This window comes from Neofelis nebulosa, chromosome 2 (assembly GCF_028018385.1).
Source record: "Neofelis nebulosa isolate mNeoNeb1 chromosome 2, mNeoNeb1.pri, whole genome shotgun sequence".
NCBI lineage: Eukaryota > Metazoa > Chordata > Mammalia > Carnivora > Felidae > Neofelis > Neofelis nebulosa.
In genome coordinates, this window is record NC_080783.1 from 51,095,835 (window position 1) to 51,101,834 (window position 6,000).

Consider the following 6,000-nt stretch of genomic DNA (forward strand, 5'->3'; position numbering starts at 1 on the left):
GACCCCCATATAGTTTCTCTCTTCTAACAGATTTAGAGTATTTATGCCAAGTACTAGGTATTTTCTTTTTTTTTTTTAATTTTTTTTTTATTTTACTTTTGAGAGAGAGAGACAGAGCGTGAGCAGGGGAGGAGCAGAGAGAGTGGGAGACACAGGATCCGAAGCAGGCTCCAGGCTCTGAGCTGTCAGCCCAGAGCCCGATGTGGGGCCCGAACCCACAAACCATGAGATCGTTACCTGAGCTGAAGTCGGAGGCTTAACCGACTGAGCCACCCAGGCGCCCCTTCTTTGTTTTTTAATATGCAAAAATATTATTTTTTAAAAAGCTAAAGAATAAAGGTTATATACAAAAGGGACCTGAAATCTTTAAGCTGATTCTAAAAATGAAATGAGTAGAAAATCTGTGGTGAAACCAGAACATTCCACCCCTGTTTTGGAAAAGGGCTATTATACAACATTCAGTCAGGTGAGGATGGATTGGTAGAGAGGTATCTATATATACATTTTCAAATCATTTTTGCTTCTGCAGAATCATCCAGATCTTCCCAAGACTGAATGGGCAATCCTGTGGCTTAATTCCTTTTCCATAGTCCCAACAAGGCCACATGACATTCAACTCTTGATGAGCCACTTACAACAGCAGTTCCTTAAGCGCCAACACAACAGGTGGGGCAGATTTCCCTATGAGAAACTGGCCACCTACAGCAAAGTATCAAAAGGGACAAAGTCCTTCTTTCCTCTTCCTTCTGATTATTATACCAGGTATTTTCTAAGCATTATCTCTAATCATCACAAAAATCCCACCTTTAGACAAAGTAAGTAAAATGCAGAGACCTAGTAAGCAGTGTATCCAGTATTTGATCTCAGGTCTGTTGGATCCCAGTGCCCACTTTCATCCGCTACATTACACATTCAGACATACTACATGATAAAATCATCATGGGAATATATAATCTTAATTCAGATATGGCTGGCATGGCTGAAAACATCGATGAATGATTAAAAAACATCTACTTTGCATTACAATTTTGGGCTCAATTCTGCACTTCATTGAGAATATGCAGACATAGGCTGAAATAAATACAGAGAAAAACCAAACTTCCATCATGATTATGGCACTGTTCCTTGTGCACACTTTTTAAAGATATTTTTAAAAAATTAGTTTAATTAAGGGCACCTGAGTGGCTCACTTGGTTGAGCGTGGGCTCTTGGTTTCCGCTCAGGTCATGATCCCACATTTCATGGATTTGAGCCCTGCATAGGACTCTGCACTGATGATGTCAATCCTGCTTGGGATTCTTTCTCTCCCCTTCTCTCTGCCCCTGCCCCGCCCCAACTCTCTTTGTTATTTTTCAAAATAAGTAAATAAACTTTAAATATAGTAGTTTAATTAAAACAAGTTTGAATGCAAATTCCTTTATGAATACAATGCCTCTTATATGTTACTAGAATATTTTGATTACAAAACATTTTTTGTTTATATGTGCATGGCTATAGTGATAATACAAAAATAAGCAATAAAAACAGAAGCAGAAACTTTCTACATTTCCTTCCATATACAATCTTCATGTCTGTAATGATAGTTAAGGATCTCACATGGTCCAAAGTAAGTGAGATCTTCTCAAAGCCTGGAGAAAGAGTTTAAGATATAATTTAGAACTTTAGAGTTCAATTCTTTGTAATAAACATTTTTTTTTAAAGTGGGAATCACATACTTGTCTAATTCTTTATCTTTTCTACCTCCCCTCAAAAAACAAAAGATTTTTATTTTAATTTTTGAAATTAGTAACATGCTAGGTATATGGGTTATCTTTATTGCAGCCACTTTTGTGGTTCAAAACCATATAACTAGAAAAGAAATCAACCAACAAGCATTTACGGCATATCTGCAATGAGCCTATTACTTCTTCAAGTGCTGTAAAAGTAAAAAAAAAAAATGGTATTTGATTGCAGTTGATATACTATTGCTTATAATACACACCATTATTTTGTTTACCACCAGGAGAGAATAATAATGCCAGTTAAACTATTACAATGTGTGGGGTGCCTGCATGGCTCAGTCAGTTAAGTGTCTGATTCTTGATTTGGGCTCAGGTCATGATCTCAGGGTTTGCGAGATCAGGATCGATCCCTGCATTGGGCTCTGTGCTGGCAGCACAGGGCTTGCTTGGGATTCTCTCTCTTCCTCTCTCTGCCCTTCCCCTGTTCACTCATTCTCTCTCTCTCTCTCAAAATAAATAAATAAACATTAAAAACAAGTAAACTATTATAATGTTTAAGATGTCAACTTTGATTATAAGATGAATGTTGACTTTAGGGAAGTTAATAATATGAAAAAATGTGCATTTTAGAATTGATAAAATTCGGGGCATCTGGGTGGCTCAGTCCATTAAATGTCTGACTTCAGCTCAGGTCATGATCTTGCAGTTCATGAGTTCTAGCCCTGCACTGGGCTCTCTGCTGACAGCTCAGAGCCTGAAGCCTGCTTCGGATTCTGCGTCTCCCTCTCTCTGCCCCTCCCTCACTCATGCTCTCTCTCTCTCTCTCTCTCTCTCTCTCTCTTTTTCAAAAATAAATAAACACTAAAATTTTTTAAAAATAGAATTGATACAATTCAATAACTAAAAATAGATCCTGATTTCCAAGAGCTTACAATTCCATTTGGGAGGGGGGAAATCAACTGAAACAAAATAAATCACAGAATGGGGAAATCAGTATTTGCAAAAATATGGAGGTAAAAAAACGATTAATTTTGTAGGGAAACTTCCTGTCTATAAAGACAGGTGCACGTTAGGAATAACATTTATGCAGTACGGTAACTCTAGTTATATAAACTTCAAAAATCAGGTGGAAATGTTTGGACTTGTAGTGTTTATGAACAATAAGAGTGACATGATAAGAAATATATTATTATACAGGCTGAATAAAATAATCAGAGGGCCAATTAGAAAGCTAAAGTAATAACCCAGGTATAAGGGACATGACAACTTGGATTATGTTGAAGCCCATAAGAAGAACTGATGAATCAAAAGACACTTTTTAAAAATAAGTGAAAGATATTGAAAAAATGAATATAGAGATTGAACAAAGGTTCATCAAACATGATATGAAAGTTTAAAGCTAGGGAAACTTGGACATTAGTCTTATGAGGGTTATGAATTACAGTTTTATAGAGTATTGAGGAACCCAATTTATTTATTTAGTGCCTGTCATATTGTAAGCATTCAATAACTTTTTCACAGATGGACAAATGAGTGAGTAAAGCCAAGACATCTGAGTTGAATTGAGGCCATTCACATAGAGGTGATGGTCAATAAGAAAATATGAATTTCTCAAAAGATCCAGTTTAGAGAAAGCCCAGCCAAGGACAATACCCTGAGGGACAAATTTTGGAAGGCTGAAAAGCAAGTGAAATGTGAAAAGAAACCAGATAAGGAGAAGTCATGAAGGCGGGTAGAAAAGATGGGTTGTGTAATCAAAGGTTAAATAAGAGTTTAAAACAAAAATGTTGTCCAGTGGTATAAAAAGTTACAGAGAGGCAAGGGTATAGAGAAACAGCAAAAAATAACTTGACATAATAAAATGAGATCAACTGGAGATTTTATATAGAATGGCTCCATCAGAGTGATAGAGATAGCTGTCAAATTAGAGGGTTGAAGGGATTTGATGGATTGGAAACAGAGGCAGACGTAGGTCGTGCTCAGAAAGTACTAGATTGTCAATGATAGAAAATTCCCTTCCATGGCATCACCCTCAAGTAATGTTGACCTCTCCACTTTCTGCCAGGAATTTATCTTTTTCTAAACACACACATATATATATGATTATGCCTACCATATATATGTTTATAAATATATACATATAAATATATACATATATATGTGTAACACCTGATATTTTTATTTAAAATGATAGAAATGAATGGGGATGCAAGCTGGTGCAGCCACTCTGGAAAACAGTATGGAGGTTTCTGAAAAAACTAAAAATAGAACTACCCTATGACCTAGCAATTGCACTACTAGGCATTTATCCACGTGATACAGGTGTGCTGTTTCGAAGGGACACATACATCCCCATGTTTATAGCAGCACTATCAACAATAGCCAAAGTATGGAAAGAGCCCAAATGTCCATCAATGGATGAATGGATAAAGAAGATGTGGTCTATATATACAATGGAGTATTATTCAGCAATCAAAAAGAATGAAATCTTGCCATTTGCAACTACGTGGATGGAACTGGAGGGTATTATGCTAAGTGAAATTAGTCAGAGAAAGACAAAAGTCATATGACTTCACTCATCTGAGGACTTTAAGAGAAAAAACAGATGAACATAAGGGAAGGGAAACAAAAATAATATAAAGACAGCGGGGGGACAAAACAGAAGAGACTCATAAATATGGGGAACAAACTGAGGGTTACTGGAGGGGTTGTGGGAGGAGGGATGGGCTAAATGGGTAAGGGACACTGAGGAATCCACTCCTGAAATCATTGTTGCACTATATGTTAATTAATTTGGATGTAAATTTTAAAAAATAAAAAATAAAATTAAAAAAATAAGAAAAAAATTAGAAAGAAAAAAATAAATAAAATGATAGAAATGGAGAACTGTGATCAAATTATTCAAAAAATCAGGAATAATATGGATAATGTTAACTAAGTTAATAAATCCTAGGATATTAAAAAATACTAGTGAGTGTATCTTGAAGTTTAAAAGAAGTAATTTCATGTCAACCAAAAGAACACGGTGGGTAGTGATGTGAACTGAAAATGTTGCCTAAAGCACTGGAATAAGCAAACAAGAGAATAATTGTCAAGAAGTTTAGAAAATGTCTAGGTCATATATCAACTGATCCAATACAGTAAGGAAACCATCTATATTTCTGGATTTTAGATGGATGAATTAGAAAGCCATAGTGCTTTCCTTCAAAATGTCTTGATGTCATGGGTAGAATAGGTGAAGGAAATTAAGGAGCACACTTACCATTATGAGCACTAAGAAATGTATAGAATTGTTGAATCACTGCATTGTACGCCTGAAATTAATATAACGTACGTTAACTATACTGGAATTAAATTTAAAACTTAAAAAATGTGTCTTGGTGTCAGCATTCAGCTGGATGACCAACTGGTACGATGCAATCTGACATTTCTTCTACTTTTATCTTCAAGTCTCTCAGTTGAGTCAGGAGTTGCTTCTCTGGAAATGCTCCTAAGGAACTGTATACTTATCTGGAAGTATCTCTATAGAAATTCTATGAGAATGACTAGTAAAAGCTAGAATCACTAGAGCTAAGCATGTAGAAGAAAGCACTCATTCTTTTTAAAAATTTTTTCTTTTTCTAAAATTTTTTTTAATGTTTTATATTTTTTTGAGACAGGGAGAGACAGAGCATGAACAGGGGAGGGTCAGAGAGAGGGAGACACAGAATCTGAAACAGGCTCCAGGCTCTGAGCTGTCAGCACAGAGCCCGACGCGGGGCTCGAACTCACGGACCGAGAGATCATGACCTGAGCCAAAGTCGGCTGCTTAACCGACTGAGCCACCCAGGCGCCCCAAAAATTGTTTCTTTAAGTGCTTACACCAGAAGCACATATACTAAAATGGAATGTTACAGAGAAGCTTAGCATGGTCCCTGCGCATGGATGATATACACATTTGTGAAGTGTTTCATATTTTTTTAAAAAGTGGTTATTTAAAACTATTTGGGATGATACTATGTAGAGTGAAACAATTTTTTGTGATCTCTGAGAGGTCACTCATTTGATGATAGTTATGTCTTTCATTTCCTGATGCTTGGATTTTAAAAAAAAGCAAGATTGAAAGACTTCAGATTTTAAAGACTTGGGTTTAAATACATTGATAAATAAGTATTTAACATGAAGAGAGTAAGGAATATTGGATCGATGAACTTGGAGGAAAAATGCAAATTTCACAACTCTTTCAGTGCTGAAATTCTAGAAAGCAGAGTACAAGAGTAGTGAAGTAAAAGGGAATAAA

The 6,000-nt window shown here is 35.9% G+C and overlaps 1 non-coding gene across 1 annotated transcript; it reads left to right on the forward strand.

Moving 5' to 3' along the window:
• The first annotated feature begins 5,574 nt into the window (after positions 1-5,574).
• LOC131505792 (U6 spliceosomal RNA) lies at positions 5,575-5,680 on the forward strand. The gene has a single exon (XR_009258566.1). It is a non-coding gene; the product is annotated as a U6 spliceosomal RNA (small nuclear RNA).
• Positions 5,681-6,000: the final 320 nt, after the last annotated feature.